Raw genomic sequence first — 19628 nt, 5'->3', positions numbered from 1 at the left:
CCCTTTATTGAAAAATAGAATGATTAAGTCACTGTCCTCTCAAATGAGATATTGTACACATTTAAAATTATAAATTTTTTGAACCTTAGAAAAACACTTGTTATATTTTATCACAATTTACCAGCCACAAAGAAAAACTACATGAGCATCTTAATAAGATGCAGACAACATCCCTTTGATGAATATTTATTAACTTGAGAAATTCTAGCTCTGGTGAGCAGATTAAAAGGTGACCTCATGGTTCCTTTCTCCCCTGGTGTTCACATCTTTGTTTAATCCTTTCCCCTTGAGTATAGGCAGTAGCTATGTCTTTCATCTTACCAATAAAATACAGTACAGGTGATGGGCTATCATTTCAGTGATAATGTTAGGCAGTTTGTAGCACCAACATTGCTACAGGTCACACTTTCCCTTTCTGGATTTGATGAAGGAAGCTGGCATGTTGTGAGATCTCCCTATGGAGAAGGCCACATGGCAAGGAAGTGAGGAGGATCTCTAGCAGATGGTGGGTGAGAAATTTTGATCCTCAGCTTGACAGCCTGCAAGGAACTGAATGCTGCCAACAACTCCTGGAACATGAAAGTAAATTATTCCCTGGTTGAGTCTCACATGAGACCACACTACTGGTCAACATGTTGACTGTAACTTTATACACTTAAACAGGGTATCCAGGTAAGCTGGCACCAAACTCCGGATCCACAGAGTGTGTGATAGTAAATGGGTGCTGTTTCAAGCCTCCAAGTTTTGGATGATAATGTTATGTGACAAAAGACAATTAATGTACTATCAAAATATTAAATGTGAAAAGCATGATAAAAGTGTATGTATTGTGCTTATCATGAATCTTTGCTGCATAATCACTCTCAAAACCTCAATGGTTTATGAAACCACTCATTTTTAACTTACATTATGTGTTGGTGGTTGCAGGGAAGCTCTCCTTATTTCTTGATTGATTCTGTGACCTTGCCTGAAGGACCAGTTCCTGAAGAAGGCATTCCCATCTGTATGACAACAGGACACAGTGGACTGAAAATGAAACCTGTGATTGCATTTAGAGCTTTTGCTAAGAAGTCATTTACATTCCATCAATTTGTTATGGTTGTCAGATTGAAGGCCCCGTTTGGAGCATGGAGGACCCTTGTCATCTCCTAGAAGTTTCTCAGAGTTTTTACTACGTGCCTTCTTATAGGGCATCTCATATACTCTCTCCACATCAGAATGAGCAATAGGGTTTCTCATATTGAACCTCCTCAATCTTCAAATCCGTCAGTCTTCCACTTCTGCTCCCAACCAGGGAAATGTACTGCTTTTAAAGTCTCCCCTGATTGGATCAGATTCATGAAGATAATCTTCTTGTATTAAGGTCAATTTACTTGGAAATTTATACGTGCAAAATCATGTGACAGCACCAGCTTGATGAGTGTTTAGATAACCAGAAGATGAGAATCCTGGGAAGAATTTTTGACATATGGGTGCAATAGTGACTAACTCAACTGAATGTTTCAAGGACTAAGTGGAATGAAGTTTCTAATGTTCTTAGCAAAGCTCTTAATATATGCCTTTGCAAACTGGAAGCTTAATTATTCACCTTATAGCAAATTTTGATTTTAATAAATTCTTAATATCAATCTTTAAAGCAAAGAAATTCAGCAAAACAGATGATAGAGATGATAAATGGATGTCTAGGTAGATCTCTATATATACTCACACATACATACACACATGCATATACTGGAGAATATATACTTAGCATATTTGGATGATGATATCTACCTGCTTATCAAGGTAATGTAGTTAAAATTATTATACAAAGTGTAGAACTCCATCTGCATCCCATTAATGTGTTCTTTCTCTTGGCAAGGAAGTTGGATGCAGAAAGGATCTGTGATGTTCCTTTACCCAGGCTATGAGTTTTTCTTCACAGAGCCTTGCAGCATGTGCCAAAACAGGCGATGAGACACAAGGTTTGAAACCAAATCCATTTTTTTCATAAAAGATTACAAATCACTGTCATTTCATTTCCAAGACCACTGCTTCAGCTTTTTAAAATGATTTTTTCCTGGACTATGATCAACAACCAGCAAAGGAAAGGCACTGAGATGCCAAACCTGTGCTTCTGATACTTGATTTTCTAACTGGCAAACACAAAACTAGGAAAACAGTCTAAAATGACTGTTCCATCTTAATTATCCTTGGTAATAATTTAGCACAAGTTAGAAACTTATACCAGCATGTATATATGAATCCTTAGAGGTACTGAAATGCAAAAGCTACCTTTTCTCCAATGGATAAATTGAGGTGTGGAAAGCAGAAAAAATCCATTTAATATCCAACCACAGATTCTTGTTTTTGGCTATTTTATAGCAATGGGATAAACGGGAAATTTCTGACTCTCAGCAAAGTAATGACTGGGTCATTATTTCTATTGTTAACAAGATATTAGCTCACTTATGGCATTCTTTCCTAAAATTAAGACACTGCAAGCTAGGTTTGACCCAAGGTCAAATTCAAGGAGCTCATCTTTAATGACTTAATTTTCTCCTTTGTTTACTCTGTGCCTGTATCTCCTGACTATACTGCACCCATTTAGAATGGTTGCAAAACACGGTAAACATGCTTTATTCTGTGCCTCTCCTCACTCACTTGAATATCAAGAAAGGTCAAGTTACACTCATTTATGGTGAAATATTACCATTTCATAAGGCCTGTGGATTCAGTTTTTGTAGACATATTTCTGTGTTGCTTAAGGATGATGCAATAGATTTTAAAGTGTTGAAATCAGCAGATATGAATTCAATTGAGAGAGAGAAAAATTTTATTCAAAGTAGAGTAAGTTGTAGAGATCACAGACTGTCGCTCCCCCTCTTCGCGGAGGAACGACACAGAACCCTGCGCTGTTCTTCTGTCTGCTCGGCCCTCCCCGGGTTTGCTGCTGGTTCTTCCTGGGTTGGCTACCGTCCCTTCCACCTCCGTGGAAGGGAAGTTCCCCCTGCCACTTTCCCCACTTCCGCGGGGGAGCGGCACACCGCCAGCCAGCTCTCTCGGGGGCTGCACAGGTATTCCTTCAGATAGATGTTCCCAGTGCATGTTGTCTCTCTCCTCCTTTATAGTCCTCTTCCACCAATCCCAACTCTGCTACCCACAGGCTGAGTACGCTGCTCTCCTCCAATCAGGAGCAGGTCCTGCTGTTTATTGGTTGAACTGGAGGCAGCTGTGTAGAAACTGTTTCCTCCTCTCCCAGTGCCATATTGTGGGAGAGCAGATGCATAAAATAAGTCTTAATTCGAGTAACAGTCTAATCCCAGTTGCTCCCCACAGATCCCCCTTTCTTTTTATTTTTGACGTTGATACGCGCCTGTCTTCGGTGCCCCACGGTACACACACTGCTCTGCTTGCTAGAGTTGTCCACAGGTACTTACAAGCCCTACCAATCAGGCAAACCGAATCCGGGTCCTCTCTTCGCCATGTTGTGAGGAGGTTTTTAGGTGCTGATGCGTGCCTGTGTTCGGTGCCCTGCAGCGCATGCTCTGCTCTGCTAGAACTGCCTGCAGGTGCTTACAAGCCCTACCAATCAGGCAAACCGAATCCGAGCCTTCTCATTGCTGTATTGTGGGGAGACTTATTGATGTTGATTCGTGCCTATCTTCGGTGACCTGCAGCTCATACTCTGGTCGAACTGCCTGCTGGTGCTTATCGCCTAATCAGGCAGACCGAATCCAAGCCCTCTCATTGCCGTGTTGTGGGGAGGCCTTATTTTTCTCTATCTCTGGGCATTCCTATTTCTCCCATTTTACTTCTATCTGCCAGCATTCCTATTTCTCTCATTTTACTTCTATCTGCCAGCATTCCTATTTCTCTCATTTTACTTCTAAACTTCTGTTTCTCTTATCCCCGCGGCTTCCTGGCGCCCGCCCCAAGGCTGCTTCTCGGCGCCTCGCCCCGCAGCGGCTTCCCGGCTCTGCGCGGCTTCCCACGCGCGGTCTCTGCGCCCTTTGCGCCCGTACCACGGCCTTTGCGCTAGCCCCACGTTTCCTACTCATGCCCCGTGCACTCTCCCCGTTTGTGCCCCGCACGCTCTCTCTGCGCGCGGCGGCTTCCGCGAGTCACACAGCCTAGCTCACGTTTCCGCCACTGGTATTCAGTCTAAGTTCCCCGGGCTAACCTGGCGAATTCAACCTAGCTCACGTCTGTGCTTTTCGGTTTGGCTTCCCGTCTTTTGCTCCCCGGGCTAATCTGACGGATTCCAACCTGGCTTACGCGTCTCCGCCTCTGGTTCCAGATTTTCGCCCCTTGTTCCCCGGGCTGACTTGAAGAATCCCAAGATAGCTTACGTCTCTGCTTCAGCCTGCACCCGCGGCTTCATTTTCCCTAACATTTTTCTCTACCTGGTATGTTTCCTAACTTTTCTTCCAACAATATTCCCCTCTCATTTCTCCTGGCTTTTCCCCACAGTCCGTATCCAAGTCTGTTTGTTCTAGCTTTCACTTTCGCTTTCAATCCTAACCTCCAATCCTAACTTCTTTCCCACAGTCCATATCCGAGTCTATGCCTAGGCTTTCGATAGCTTCTTCCGGCACCTTTTCCGTCCGGCTTTTCCCTAGGCTCTTTGCTAGTCTCTCTCTCCAGTATTTTCCCACTTCTTCCCGCTTCTTCCCTCCTAGGTTTCCTATCCGAGTCACGGCACCATTATGTCGCTCCCCGTCTTCATGGAGGAACGACACAGAACCCTGCACTGTTCTTTTGTCTGCTCGGCCCTCCCCGGGTTTGCTGCTGGTTCTTCCTGGGTTGGCTACCGTCCCTTCCACCTCCGTGGAAGGGCGGTTCCCCCTGCCACTTTCCCCACTTCCGCGGGGGAGCGGCACACCGCCGGCCGGCTCTCTCGGGGGCTGCACAGGTGTTCCTTCAGATAGATGTTCCCTGGTGCATGTTGTCTCTCTCCTCCTTTATAGTCCTCTTCCACCAATCCCAACTCTGCTACCCACAGGCCGAGTACACTGCTCTCCTCCAATCAGGAGCAGGTCCTGCTGTTTATTGGTTGAACTGGAGGCAGCTGTGTAGAAACTGTTTCCTCCTCTCCCAATGCCATATTGTGGGAGAGCAGATGCATAAAATAAGTCTTAATTCGAGTAACAGTCTAATCCCAGTTGCTCCCCACACAGACTGTGTGGGGATTCTAGGAAAACACCATATTCCCAAATTCACTGCTAAATCACTCTAACATTTGGCAGGTTACAAATCTATAATATGTATTAACCAAAGCTTTGCAAGAGGGGGACTCTCTAGCAGTTGTTCCTTTTGGACACATGCAAGTTAACTCATGGGAATTGCTATATAACCAGTTATTTTGAATGAATACCTAGCAATGCAATGGAAAACAATCCTGTAGAGAGAGAGAGAGAGAGAGAGAGAGAGAGAGAGAGAGAGGTGTTCTATACCATCTGGAAGTGCCTTATAGAGGTTGTGCCGTGGTTGGATCAGGGCTGACTTTCCTCATACATAAGACAGAAAGCATACCATTTCTTCCTTCCATAGTATTCTTTGGACTGCAACTCTTCCTGCTAAGCCTCTGCTCCTTTCAAGGGCCAAATCAACCTCTATATCCTCTAGGTTTCTCATTCGCTTCCCAGACTTGATATGTTGAGTTTGGAGACAGATTAAGGGTATTTCAGAAACCTAAATTAGTTACAAAGGCCCTTTTCTCCAGTATCACGGGAACGGTATTCGTAGCAATGACCTTCAAGGTAGGGCGATCTGTCCCAAGGCAAATAGTTGGGCTGAGTGATCAAATAAGAAAAAAAAAAAAAAACTATGAATCCAAAGAATTTGCACTTCCACTTAAGATGCAGAGAACTTCAAGAGAAAGTTGTTTCCATCATAGCAATAAGATTAAAAGAGAATCTGCGAAACCATAACCACTCCTGATTTGCTCAGATGGCTGAGGTCACAAAGCAATCAGATGAACTAAGTCCCTTATGAAAGAGGCAGAACCCTTGTCTAGACTGTTGAGGAACAGTTCTGTTAGGTGTTTTATTCTGTAATTTCTTTGTTTCTTTTTCTTTCTCGGACTAATCAGAAGAGGGAGGAGGAAGGGGTGGGAAGAATTACTATGTTCCTAATGTTGTATTTATGAAATATATACAAATAAAAAACTAGGTACTGAAGCAGTCATTATAGCCCAAATTGGAAGAAAATTAGAAAATTGTTTTTGAGTAAATTAAAAAAAGAAAGAGACAGAACACCTAGAGTGTTTTCCTTTAGGAAAATGTGGTGGGAAAATATGATAAACATCAGGCAAAAATAAAATAACTGAAATGTTAATCAATTCTTAAAGATATATTGTACATTAGTAATTAATTTTGAATGCTTGAAAGTGTCAGATAAAGGGGTGTGTGCACTCACTCACAAGCTCTTCCCAGCCTCCACCCATTGCTCCCAAGAATTACTGCAGACACTAAGACCTAAGAGAGTGGGCTTTGTTCATGCTGCAGACATGTAGATAGTGATCTGTTATCATTGGAAAGCAATCAGAAAACGTTGCCCACTTCCCTAGATTTTGCTCTCATTCCAAACATGAGCCATTTTCCATATGAAGAAGAGGAGAAAACCCTGGTGCTCACAGTACCCAGGCAAAGTCTCAGTGCTTTTGAAGGAAGAAAGGTAGACATAAATGTCATCTGCCTATGCGATGAGATAAAGGAATATTTAGAGTCTAGGAGATCAAATGCCATGGAGGGGGAAAGGAAACTCTCTCTATTATAGCTGACAGATAACAAAAAAGAGAGCTACTGTCATCAAAAGGAGTAGGAACACTATGAAATTACTTCTTCTGTGGTCCATGTGCACAGTGTCTAAAACAGAGCTTGCAGTTGGAGAAATGAGTGCCTCCTTTGCAAACAGCAAAAGCCTCTCATAGAGTGCTATGGTTTGAACATGTCCCTCAAAAATCATGTGTTGGAAACTTAATTCTCCAATGTGACAGCTGGAGACAACTGGGAGGTGCCTGTGTCTTGGCAGTGGAAACTTCATGAATGGATTTATTGCTTTTCTTGCAAGAATGGGGAGTTTTTTCTCCTTTTTTCCCTCTCCCACATGTCCAGCTTACCTCCTACTTTCCACCATGCCTTAAAACAGCATGAGGCCTTCACCAGAAGCTTCACAGATGCTAGTAATACATTCCTGGACTCCCCAGTCTCCAGGACTGCTAGCTAAAATAAGTTTCTTCCTTTATAAATTACTAAACTATCTTGTATTCTATTATAGAAAGTGAAATTGGAGGGTGGGGTTGTAGCTCAGTGGGTAAAGCTGCCGCGTGCAATGCCAGCACCATGTAGAGTCCTGGCTGCTCCACTTCTGATCTAGCTCCCTGCTAATGTGCCTGGGAAAGCAGTGGTATATGGTTCAAGTGCTTCGGCCCCTGCACCCAAATGGGAGAAGAAGCTCCTGGCTCATGGTTTCTGTCTGGCCCAGCTCTAATTGTTGTGGCCATTTGAGCAGTGAACCAACTGATGGAAGATCTCTCTCCCTCTCTCTATGTGTCTCCCCTCTCTCTGTAACTCTGCCTTTCAAATAAATAAATATATCTTTAAAAAAAGAAAGCAAATGGACTACGACAAGAAGTAACTTGAAATAATAATCCAGTGTTGAGGGAACAAAAAAATATAGACAAGTATACATAGCCTAATAAAATATGGGGTTGGAATAAGAACAGTGAGAAAAGATTTCCAGTACTCCAAGTGGCATACCTTTCATGTCAGTGAAAAGGATGTATCAATTTCTTTATGCCTATGTATACTATAGAAGGAACAAAACCTTAGTCTGTCTCAATTACTGATCAGATTGACTTGACATCATACACTAAAAGCCTGAAAAAATGAAATGGCATACACATTTATGTGCATAAATAATATTAGCTCATTAAAGAAAAGCAAGTTAAAACCATAGTTAGAAATAACTGCATACCTACTAGAATGGCTTCAAATAAAAGAACTGGCAGTGCCAAATGCTGGTGAAAATCCAATGTGAAGAAATGTTTCACAGATTCCTGTAGGGATGTGGAATGCTACAACCACTTTGGAATTTTTAAATAATGTTGGCTACACGCTTATCATGTGACCCAGTGACAATTCTGTTCGCAAGTAAGAAAAATGAAAACTCTTATTCACACACAAATCTCTGCAGATATGTTCTAACATATGAAGGTTTGTCTTGTTTTTACTATGTTTTTACTATAAAGTAGTAGAGAAGCCATATACATTCAATAGAAACTGGACTTCAAATTTGGAATTTCCATTTTTTTCTAGGCTATTTATTGTAAGCAATGTGATCCTTTCTCATGATACTGGACAGGGGCAGCAAGCACAAGAAACGACTAACACTCTCTAGTGTGCTGTGGTGATAAACCAGGATGTTTGATAGTTTAAGTGGGTTAAATACATTTTTAAAAGATTTGTTCATGTATTTGAAAGTCAGAGTTAAAAAAAAGAGAGGGAATGGGAGAGAGAGAGAGAGCAAGAGCAAGAGAGAGAGAGATCTTCCATCCACTGGTTCACTCTCCAATGGCTGCAACATCCAGGAATGCTCCAGGATGAAACCACGTGCCCAGAACGTTCTCTGGGTCTCTGACATGGGTCGCAGGGACCAAAGTACTTGGGCCGTCTTCTGCTGATTTCCGGTGCACATTAACATGGAGCTGGATATAAAGTGGAGCAGCCAAGACTCGAACCGGTGCATATATACAGATGTGGCATTGCATACAACAGCTTAATGCACTGTACCACATTGCCGGCCCCCTAAATGCATTTTTGAATTATAAATGTTCATCTTACAAAGGGTTTATCGGGATGTAACCCTATCACAAGTCAAAAAGGATGTATATATGAATGATTAGAATAGCTGTATTCATAATAACCAAAAATTGGAAACAACCAAGATATCTATCAATTAGGGAAAAGATAAGCAAAATACTATAATGGAAAATATTCTACATTAGAAGTGATAAACTACAACAATGTGAATGAGCCTCAAAATAACTATGCTACATGAAAGAAGCCAAACACAAAGGATGACATACTGCATTTTCCCTGTATATGAAATTATAGTTTGATGAGTTTTAATAAATGCCATGAAATGACCACAATCATAATAAAGAGTATTTCCATCAGTCCTCAGAATTCCCATGTCTCTGAGTTCTTTCCTAAATAAACAACCACATAAAAATATTCAGTAGTGCTTCCACACAATGTACAAGGAAACTGACAAGGACAATCTCACAATGTTTTGAAGTATGTTACCTTAACAAGTGAGGAAATTGAGACCACAAAATATTAAATAATTTTATGTGATCATAAGAGAAAGTAAGTGCTGGTACCATGTGTATCTGACACCTCAGCCTGCGATCAATCTACCTTGCCATTGAGCTCTCCCATGAGGCTAAGAGAAGGCTTGACACTTTTATCAATAATTCTCTCAGTAATACTAAAGTATTTCAGGAGGAAAAAGCTTTATAAATATCCTAGTCCAACCTATTCTTTTGACAGATGAGGTACACAAATCTCAGAGGAGATTAATGACTTGTCCAAGGTCATAGGGCCACTTATTGAACTTTCTCAGCTATAACCTAAATCTCACAACTCCCCATCTAGTACTCTTTCAAGTTTCTGTTTTTGGGAATCAATGACCACTCAACAAAATGTTTATCAGATCAAGGGAATAAATTTGATTAACGTGCTCCCTTCCAAAAAATACTGAATAGCATTTGAGTATCAGGAGGACCAGGTAAAAAAGTACAATAAAAGAAATCCATAGTGTAAAAAGAAGTTCTGTATTCACTCCCTGCTGAGTATAGGTCACAGAAGCTACCTTATCTGTGGAACCATCTCTCTACCCACCTAACAATTATACTGAAAAGTTCCTCTAGGCATGAACCCAAGGAGTCTAAAAGTGGGGTATAACTAACTGCTCAAAATGGTTATCTTTCTTCTAGCAGGTTAATTAAAGAGTCCCCCAGAGAAACTGCTTATCTCAAGTTGATCTCTAGAACGTAAGGTTCTTTTGTGAGAATCTGCACCGGAGCTTTTTAAGCAAGAGAAGTGGTTGCAGTGAAACGTGTCACAGTAACTACCATTTATTGACTTCTTACCATGAGCCATGCACTATTTTAGGTTCTTTACACCTTTTAGCTTAATCCATGAACTAGGATTATATAAAGCTGGCACCATCATTACTTTCTAACTTTACAATTAAGGAAACTGATGTTAAGAGAATCTAAGTAACTTGCCAAAAGTCAACAGTGATAAGAGATGGAGATCCAGGGAGGAAATTTAGCTTGCACATGCCTCACCATCACAGCACAACTGAAACCTTCTGCTGCAGCTCTAGCGCTTTTGAAAGGATATTTAATTAAATTTCCAAATGAATGATGACAATTTCAATATTCTAAAATATGTCCTTGTTTTGGTCAGGCTTCTAGTTTTCCTGTGGATATAGATAACAGGTTGTAGCTTACGGAACCACCTTCCAGTAGAAATTTGATTTCTATCTCTGTCACTTATTGATTGGAATTGTGGTCAGGATAATTAGCTCGGCCTGGGTTTTTCAACAACAAAGTCAATATAATCTTGTTGAGCCTGTGTGACTGCTGTGTATGTCATCCAGAGTCCAGGTATGAGTCATCATCAAAAGAAGTGATGGGGGTTGTTCAATGGAGAGACTATTTACAAGATATGGACAGAATTCACAAAAACCAGCAAGACATCTAGCAATAGTGAGGAGCCATTATCACCCCTAGGCCTGAAAGATCAAAGAGAAGGCATAGGAAGCTAAAGAAAATACTTTCACCGTGGGTAAGCTGAGGCGACCTGAGAGGAGCTAGAAGCTTTAGCTGATGGGCACCACCATATCAGTGACATTGGAGGAAGCCAAGAGAATAAATTGCCTGACCATTCCCTACTTCTTTGCTCAATCTCTTGCTTCTATTCACTGAAGCCAACAAAAGTCAGAGAGCAAGAGAATCAAGTTGTCACAAGTTTACTTCCTGTTGTGTCACCTGAAAAAGGGTGAAGCGTGGCTCCATAGAGCACATTGAAAGCATAATGAGATGGCTGATGTATGTGAATATATCTGACACACAGCACGGGCTTAATCATGTTTGCCTATTTTTTCTCTAGGAGTCATCTGTTTCTGACAGCTCAGCATTGTTTTCCCTTATTTCAGTAATATAACTTCTCCTTTGGTAACTGCATTAACTGTGGGATAGTGAGAATAGAGGATGTGAAAATATATCAGTACTTGAAAGTTTTATATTTATGGAGGTATTCTGTAGCTTAATGGTCAAAGGCATGGGTTCTAGAATGAGATGGACTGGATTGAATAACAGCTGGGACCTTAAGGAATTATCAGAATATTGTAGAACATCACTTCCCATTTTTGTATAAAGGGAACATAATTCTTATACTGACTCAATAGCATGATTTTGAAGATTAAAGAAGATTGCATAAGTACTTAGCATGGAGGCTGGAATGAACTAATGAGCTTTTGTGCCAGGCTTTCCTACTGCTATTCCATGTGTTCTTGACAACCAGGGCATCACTGACCCACCAGTGAGTAGGTATGTGCCTCAGCCTGGGTCAACTTGAATTTTTCTCCTGAGAATTTAAATTCTGCACAGAATGAAAAAAGGTTAAAATAGGCTACTGATGCTCAAGTCACACTGATAGCAAGGTCTTTAAGAAACTGTCAAAATTTCTTGCTATGCAATCCCAGTAACTCCTCTCATTCTGTACTTCCAGACTAGTCAACTGTTTCTATGGTTTTAAAAAGTACATTGGAACTTTTAAAATTTTTAACAAATTCATTGAGATCTAATTCTGATATGATACAATTCACACATTAAAAGCATATGAGTCAATGATTCTCAGCATATTCGTAGAGTTGTGCAACCATCATCACAATCTAATTTAGAATACTTTCATCATTCCCAAGAGGAATTCCCTGCTCTCCTGAGCAGTCATTCCACATTATCCAAATTTCTTCTACCCAGTATATCACAACCACTAATATATATTCTGTCCCTATGGATTTTCAACAAGGATGCCAACATAAGTCAATGTGGAGAAAGTAATATTCCCAACATGAGACAACTGGATGGCCACATGCAAATGAATGACATTACCCCCTTATCACACATTCCATATAAAAGTCAATTCAAAATGAATCAAAGACCAAAACAAAGGAGGTAAAAGTATAAAATACTGGGAAGAAACAGGTTTAAATTTTATTCCTTTGATTCTGGGAGTCACTAACTTTTCAACAATTTTCTTGTGGAAATTGTATAAAATTTTGTTTTGTTTTGTTGCTATTATTGTTCGCTTGTTTGCAAGTGCAGAATTCACAGTCTGCCACCACTGGCCCTCTTGCAGTTAGAATATTCTTCCTCAAAACCACTCCCACTCCCACACTCTCAGACCAGCAGCACAAAATACAGTACAAGTGGATTAGAACATGTTCTCTCAGCTTATGGCTGTAATATTATATACATTTTACATATGGAGAAACAACTGACTAGATTTTTGGTAAAAGACAGCATTGCCAAGAGAGGGAGAGGGAGTGGGAGAGCGGAGGGCCACGGAGGGAGGGAGGTCGGGGGGGGGAACCATAACAATACAAAAGTTGCACTTTGTAAATTCACATTTATTAAATAAAAAAATAACTATATAACAAACAAAAAAAAAGAAAAAGAAAAAAGAACTTAATACTTTACCCTTTTAGTATTTTTTATGTTCTACTTAAAGCTATTGGTTGAACTCTGTAATTAATACACAATTACTCTTAGGTGTTTAATTAATGCTATAGCTAGTACTCAAATAGTATTTTACACTTTGTGTTTCTGTGTGGGTGCAAACTGTTGAAAGCTTTACTTAATATGTGCTAAATTGATCTTCTGTATATAAAGAGAATTGAAAATGAATCTTGATGTGAATGGAAGGGGAAAGGGAGTGGGAGAGGGGAGTGTTGTGGGTGGGAGGGAAGTTATGGGGGGGAGCTATTGTAATCCATAAGCTGTACTTTGGAAATTTATGTTCATTAAATAAAATAAAATATAAATATAAAAAAAATTAAAAAAAGAAATACATTGAAATAAATCTTTCAGTTGTACATAGAGGCAAAAATATAGGGAGGAAATATGAAAGTGAGCATTCAGTAAATGGAAATTATGTTGGTAGACTAGAAATTTCGACATCTGTATAAGATTCATGTGTCCTAATTTCTTAACCACTCACCCCCTACTTTTTTATTGACTCCTAAAATTTAATAATGTTATAATTTTGAGCCTACAACTACATTTTCCCCCTTTTTAGATACTCTATGGAGTTGCATAAGCATAGACTATGCCCATCTGTAAATCCTGACTGTTTGCATGTGTGCAAAACACATTAACAAAATAAGGACCAGTTAAAGGTTCCTCAAGGGAAACCAAGGGCATTTTGCCCCTATTATTTTCTGCAGTATCCACCAGCATCTTTGTTAGGAAGAAATGAGAATATTAGCAGAGTTGAGTAACAGAGCAATATTTTCTTTTATTTATTTATTTATTTATTTATTTTTATTTTGACAGGTAGAGTGCACAGTGAGAGAGAGAGAGAGACAGAGAGAAAGGTCTTCCTTTGCCGTTGGTTCACCCTCCAATGGCCACCACGGCTGAACCGATGGCAGGAGCCAGGTACTTATCCTGGTCTCCCATGGGGTGCAGGGCCCAAGTGCTTGGGCCATCCTCCACTGCACTTCCTGGCCACAGCAGAGAGCTGGACTGGAAGAGGGGCAACCGGGACAGAATCCGGTGCCCCGACCGGGACTAGAACCCGGTGTGCCAGCGCCACAAGACGGAGGATTAGCCTAGTGAGCCGTGGCGCTGGCAAGAGCAATATTTTCTAAACAGTCCTCATACCCCTAAGCAGACAGTAGCTCCTGACTACTCCTACACCCAAGGGGAGGCCATTGAATAAAATCTCCTCAAACTTTGGATGTGTATAAGTTTCTGCAGAGAGACCTGGGCTCCTCAAATTTGAGCAATAGTAACAGAGTACAAAATAATATGTGTCAATAACAATGGTGAATTCTTTAGTTATAATAAAAAAAAACACTCTCACGCTCTACAAAGAAATCAGAATCAAGGTACAGAATCAACTGTGCTATTTTCTTGTCTAAAAACTTGTTATATTTGCTCCAGGGATTGTTTTTAGCTCCTTGGTCAAATATGAGTGGGTTGTAGATGCTTGGATTTATTTCTGACAATTGTATTCTGTTCCATTGGTCTGTCCATCTGTTTTTGTATCAGTACCAAGCTGATTTGATTGTAACTGTCCTGTGGTATGTCTTGAGGTCTGGTACTGTGATGCCTCTGGTTTTGTTTTTGTTGTGTAAGATTGCTTTGGCTTTCCAAGAGTCTCCTATGTTTCAATATGAACTTCAGCATTGCATCGTTTTTTCTATATTAAGGAGAATGTCGTCAGTATTTTGATTGGTATATCATTGAATCTGTAAATTGCTTTCAAAAGAATGGACATTTTGATGATGTTGATGCTTCTAATCCATGAACATGGAATATTTTTCAATTTTGTGTGTCTTCTATTGCTTTCTTTAATGTTTGACAAATGGTGCTGGGAAAACTTGGTTTCCACATGCAGAAGTATGTAGCAAGACCCCTACTTTATACCTTACACAAAAATCCACTCAAAATGGATTAAAGATCTAAATCTATGACATGACACCATCAAATTATTAGAAACATTGGGGAAACCCTTCAAGACTTTAGCATAAGCATAGACTTCTTGGAAAAGACCCCAGAGGTACAGGCAGTCAAAGCCAAAATTAACAAATGGGATTACGTCAAACTGAGAAGTTTCTATACTAGAAAAGATACACTCAGGAAAGTGAAGAGGGAACTGACAGAATGGGAGAAATTATTTGCAAATGATGCAACTGATAAAGGATTAATAACCAGAATGTACAAAGAGATCAAGAAACTCCACAACAACAAAACAAACAATCTAGTTAAGAGATGAGCAAAGGACTTAAACATTTTTCAAAAGAGAAAATCCAAATGGCCAACAGACACATGAAAAAATGTTCAGGATCACTAACATTCAGAGAAATGCAAATCAAAACCACAATGAGGTTTCACATCACTCCACTTAGAATGGCTTTCAAACAGAAATCAGCAAACAGCAAATGCTGGTGAGAGAGTGTGGAAAATGGTACCCTAATCCTCTGTTGGTGAGAATGCAAAATGTGAAGCCACTATGGAAGACAGCATGGAGAAAACTCAGAAATCTGAATATAGACCTACCATATGACTCAGCCTTCCCACGTCTGAGAATTTACCCAAGGGAAATGAAATCAGTAAGTAGAAGAATTATCCTCACCGCCATGTTTATTGCAGCTCAGTTCACAATGGCTAAGAAATGGAATCAACCTAAGTGTCCATCAACCAAATACTGGTTAAAGAAATTATGGGATAGGGGCCTGCGCTTGGCCTAAGAGGTAAGGCTGCCACCTGCAGTGCCCATATGGGCGCGGTTTGAGTCCTGGCTGCTCCACTTCTGATCCAGCTCTCTGCTATGGCCTGGGAAAGCAGTAGAAGATGGCCCAAGTCCTTGGGCCCATGCACCCACATTGGAGACCCGGATGAAGCTCTGGCTCCTGGTTTTGGATTGGCGCAGCTCCAGCCATTAGAGCTATTTAGGGAGTGAACCAGTGGATGGAAAACCTCTATATATATATCTCCCTCTGACTTTCCTTCTCTCTGTGTGTAACTCTGATTTTCAAGTAAATAAATAAAATATCAAAAAAAGCATTGCCAAGAATATTCATCAATATTTTTATTTAACAGTTTGAATGTCTGATTCTTGCCCAATACTTTGAACAGGAAAATTTTTCAAACTCTGAAGGCCCAGACCAGATTTCCTCAGTTGTTCACCCTAGGTCATCCCCCTGACTGATATGCTAAATTCAGGCTTAAATTCAAGGACATCATTGCTCAAGGTTTGACTGAGTCTGAAATGCTAATCCCCGTGGTATTTAAACAGCAAATCTCTGGGAGTTCAGTATGTGCTTTTGCAGGGCTAAATGAAGCTTCAGCAAATTTAAAATGACAAAAGAAATAAAAGTTAAGGAGTTGTCCAGTTTGGTACTGTGGGAGTTTGTGATGAGGAATGGAATTGAGAGTTTATCATAAACAGGACCAGTGAATTCCCACTTAGCCAGTTTTGCCTTTGTGAAGGGAATTTTAACTTACAAATAAATCAAATTAGAATATGAACATCATTAAAAAAAGAAGTAAAACTACTACTAAGTGTGTGTGTGTATGTGTGTGCATGTGTATGTGTGTGTGTATGATGGGAGAGGAGAAGATGGGGAAGAAATCAGTGTTATTCTCATCGGTAATAATATGACATTCTAACTGCAAATGGGTCAAGGATGAATGCATGTACTCACATATCTAAAACAAATGACTGTTCGCTACACTGAGTAAAAATTATCAACCCCATAAAGTGAATGCAAGACTGCACTCAAGGTTGGACTGTGTTGTTGAGAAAATGTACAATAGCAAAATTTTTTTAAAAAAGAACACAATAGCAATGTCCTTTATTGTATAGGATGGAAGATGCACAGTTTCAACAATTCTCAGGGATTCTTTTTTCTTTGAACAAGCCAATTGAACCACATGCTTAGAAAATATTTTTTTTTATATTCTGGAAGAATGAATACATGTTTTTCAAGTTAGAAAAATGCAGATGGAAAAGACAGCAACATGAGCACTAATATCTATCTGAAGCAGGGAACAAGCTTGCTATTACTAAATCTGGGAAATAAGATAGATAAAGATGATATGTAATGAATCAACTGGTATGGGAAAAAGAGTGTGTAAAAATAAGCAATAAACTAACCTTCCCTCCTCTTACATCCCTTGTTGCTGTGAATCATTTGTTTTCTGGCTAGGCGTGAAATGTTGCAATTCCTCATTACCTAATCCCAGATCCTCCTATCTTTTACTTTACATTAATTTATAGACCATTTTATCTACACCTATGGCTTTGATTATCATCCACTCACAGTTAAATTTCATAGTTCAAATGTGCAACTCCAGCTTAGATGTGTCTCCTGTAATCTACAAGTTATCCATCTCCTGAATATCCCTATATGGGTGCCTCAGAAGTATATATTCAAAGCTAAACTCAGGATCTTCATCCCCTAAACTGCACCTCTAGCCGCACCATTTCCCTAAATGTCACCACCAACCACTAACGTCCACAAGTCAGAAACTGAAGGTTTATCCGTAATATCCCCATATCATTCATATTCTCTAGATCATTCATTTGTGACAGAAGCACAAATTGAACCATGGTGGTTACTTCTAGTCTAGTATTATTAAATATTTATTTATTTGGAAAGCAGAGTTATAAAGAAAGAGATAGAGAGAGAGAGAGAGAGCAAGAGAGAAATCTTCCATTTGCTGATTCACTCCCTAAATGGCCACAACAGCCAGGGCTGGGCCAGGCAGAAGCCAGGAGCCAGGAGCTTCTTCTGGGTCTCCCATGAGGATTCAAGGTCCCAAATACTTGGGCCATCTTCTACTGCTTTCTCAGGTGTATTTTCAAGACCCCTCATATGTATGGGTTTCAAAATTTTCTGCACCAAAATAGACTTTTAATTCTATTTTCATGCATTTTTTGAAGTACCTTCATATTTACAGAATCATGAAACACATGGAGGTGAGGGGGCTGAATTGAATACCAGGATGGGATGCAAAGTGTCAAGGTAGTGGCTGTTTGCCAGTGAATACAGAAGTATTTCAATGTTTCAGCAGTAATTCTCAGTGGTGGTAGGAACTTGGCCTTGGAATATCACTATTCTCCAGGGGCTATCCATGAACTGCAAAACATTTACTATCTCTGATCCTTGGCCACTAAATGTCATTTAAGTCAACCTGATAATCAATAATGTCTTCATACATTTTAAAAAGCTACCTGGGTATTAGAGCAGTACTTTGTAAGTTGAGAATTATTTCATCACCTCCACACCCAACCCCCCCTCCACGGGAACTATGTAAAAAATAAATTCACAGGGCTTCAGCAGTTCTAAAATAGAGGCCCACAAGGGAACAAGCAATTCGATACCACTGTTACCAAGAAACTATATGGCCAGGAAGAGAGAACAGGGAAGCAACAACAGTGATCATCAACAACAACAAACACATTATAATCATAGACAAGAAGAGAGAGACTTGTGCCTATGCCTCTTGCCTCCATCTTTTGTCTACCTCAATGTACTAGAAGTGTTAGGACTTGGAAAAGGAGAAGAGAAATCTGTGTATCAGACACTGTGGCCCCTAAACTATTCACATCCAGTTGTAAGCCTGCACTGAGGAAAAGGAAGGGAAGTGCAAGTGAAATAAAGATTGAGATAGAAACCATAAACTAGATTGAAGTTTAATAACAAAAATTTCCCAGAGAGTTTATTGAACCTGTTCAAGTCTTCATTAAAGGACAGAAAAGGGAGATTCAATAAATGTGGTTGAAGGAAATGACTGTAGAAAAAATTTTTTAAAAATATGTCATGTTTATATCCCACTGAGCCCAGGCTCCACAATAAACTGATTGCAAAGCACCCTTATCATTTTATTTTAACCTGTAATTTGGCTCTTTCCATTCATGTTTGAATACACAGTTAGTGGGCTGACGTCTGATTGAAGAAAAAGATTTATAGCTTTTGAGAGATTACCATTTTCTTTTTCTTTCAATTATATTAAGTTTATATGATCTATGCATCAGCATGTTCGATTTTCTATTTTCCTCTCATTTTATTAGCCAATAAGGGGAAATAAAATACAAAATATTCAAATAACTGCACAATAAACCCTGATGATTATTAAGAATTGCAACACAGCTGAAATTGAACTGATGTCTGGCTGGAAGTACCACTATGCAATAGCGCAAACTATATAGTACAGTTACAATTTCTTAGCTGTTTTATATCAGTTCAAAATTTGAAGTATGATAGACACCTTAGGTATTTAAGAGTAAAACGTGGTAAAGTGTAGATTAGCCAAAGGTTGGGCTATGAAAATTGAATATCATGCACTGATATTAATATCCTACATGGGGCCAGTGCTGTGGCTTAGCTAGAAAAGTCACTGCCTGCATTGCCAGCATTCCATATGGGCACCAGTTCAAGTCCCGGCTGCTCCACTTCCGATCTAGCTCCCTGCTAATGCTCCTGAGAAAGCAGTGAAAGACGGTCCAAGTCCTTGGGCCCCTGCACCCATGTGGAAGCTCCTGGCTCCTGGCTCTGTTTGGTGAGTGAATCAGCAGATAGAAGACCTCTCTCTCTGCCTCTGCCTCTCTGTAACTCTGCCTTTCAAATAAATAAATAAATCTTTAAAGAAATACCTTACCTAAAGTTGTATCAGAGGAAAAAATAAGGGCGCCACCAGCAATCTCCACTTAATTAGCTGAATACAGACAATCCACTTGAAGGCTTTTATTCTTACAAATTAACATGCAAATTATCATATTATATCATCCCCATCCTTCAATGATGACATAGAATTATCAGTCTTTGTATTTTAAAGC

At 39.9% G+C, this 19628-nt stretch overlaps 1 long non-coding RNA gene across 1 annotated transcript in view; it reads right to left on the bottom strand.

The window, feature by feature from the left end:
• Positions 1-905: 905 nt before the first annotated feature.
• Positions 906-19628, bottom strand: part of LOC138847601 (uncharacterized) — a 56878-nt gene continuing 38155 nt past the window's right edge. Inside the window, exon 3 of the long non-coding RNA XR_011385480.1 lies at positions 906-1001. This is a non-coding gene — a long non-coding RNA (uncharacterized lncRNA). The remainder of the gene's footprint in view (positions 1002-19628) is intronic.

This window comes from Oryctolagus cuniculus, chromosome X (assembly GCF_964237555.1).
Source record: "Oryctolagus cuniculus chromosome X, mOryCun1.1, whole genome shotgun sequence".
Taxonomy (NCBI): domain Eukaryota; kingdom Metazoa; phylum Chordata; class Mammalia; order Lagomorpha; family Leporidae; genus Oryctolagus; species Oryctolagus cuniculus.
This window is presented reverse-complemented; position numbering and strand designations above follow the sequence as displayed.